Below are 1,026 nucleotides of genomic sequence, written 5' to 3' on the forward strand. Positions count from 1 at the left end.
TCATTACCAGCATCGCCTTACTGGCACTTGTGCCAGTAGCATGTGAAAAATCATTTGAGTGAGATCATAACCAATGCCGCTGGACTGGCTCCTGTGTAGGTAGCACATAAAAAACACCATTTTGAGCATGGCCATTGCCAGTACCACCTGACTGGCCATCATACCGTGGCATGTAAAAGTACCCACTACACTCTCGGAGTGGTTGACATTAGGAAGGGCATCCAGCTGAAGAAACTCTGCCAAATCAGATTGGAGACTGGTGTAGCCATCTGGTTTCACCAGTCTTCAGTCAAATCGTCCAACCCATGCTAGCATGGAAAGTGGACGTTAAACGATGATGATGATGATGATATATATACACACACACACGTCGCATATATACATGTGTGGTTTCTGTCTTCTAAATCCATTTGCAAGGCTTTGATCAGTCTGATGATATAGTAAAAGACACTTGCCCTAAGTACTGAACCCCAAACCATATGATTGTGAAGGAAACTTCTTAACCACACATGTATGTGTGTATGTGTGTGTATATAGAAACATACGCTCACCGGTAAAATTTCAACTTATTTCCTTTTTATTTTTCTAAAATTTTTGTTGCGTCTTGCAACCTTTTCAATAGTTTTGACTCAAAACTACCAGTGAGTGTGTTAAATTATAAGGCACCAAAAGAGAATGACTCTCTCCAGACACAACTGAATATGCTTCAACACACGAACTCACATAAAGAATGTTGCAAACCAAATCCAATATATACATCATCATCATCATCATCATCATCATCATCGTTTAACGTCCGCTTTCCATGCTAGCATGGGTTGGACGATTTGACTGAGGACAGGTGAAACCGGATGGCAACACCAGGCTCCAGTCTAATTTGGCAGAGTTTCTACAGCTGGATGCCCTTCCTAACGCCAACCACTCAGAGAGTGTAGTGGGTGCTTTTACGTGTCACCCGCACGAAAACGGCCACGCTCGAAATGGTGTCTTTTATGTGCCACCCGCACAAGCCAGTCCAGGGGCACT

This window comes from Octopus bimaculoides, chromosome 16 (assembly GCF_001194135.2).
Source record: "Octopus bimaculoides isolate UCB-OBI-ISO-001 chromosome 16, ASM119413v2, whole genome shotgun sequence".
Taxonomy (NCBI): Eukaryota; Metazoa; Mollusca; class Cephalopoda; order Octopoda; family Octopodidae; genus Octopus; species Octopus bimaculoides.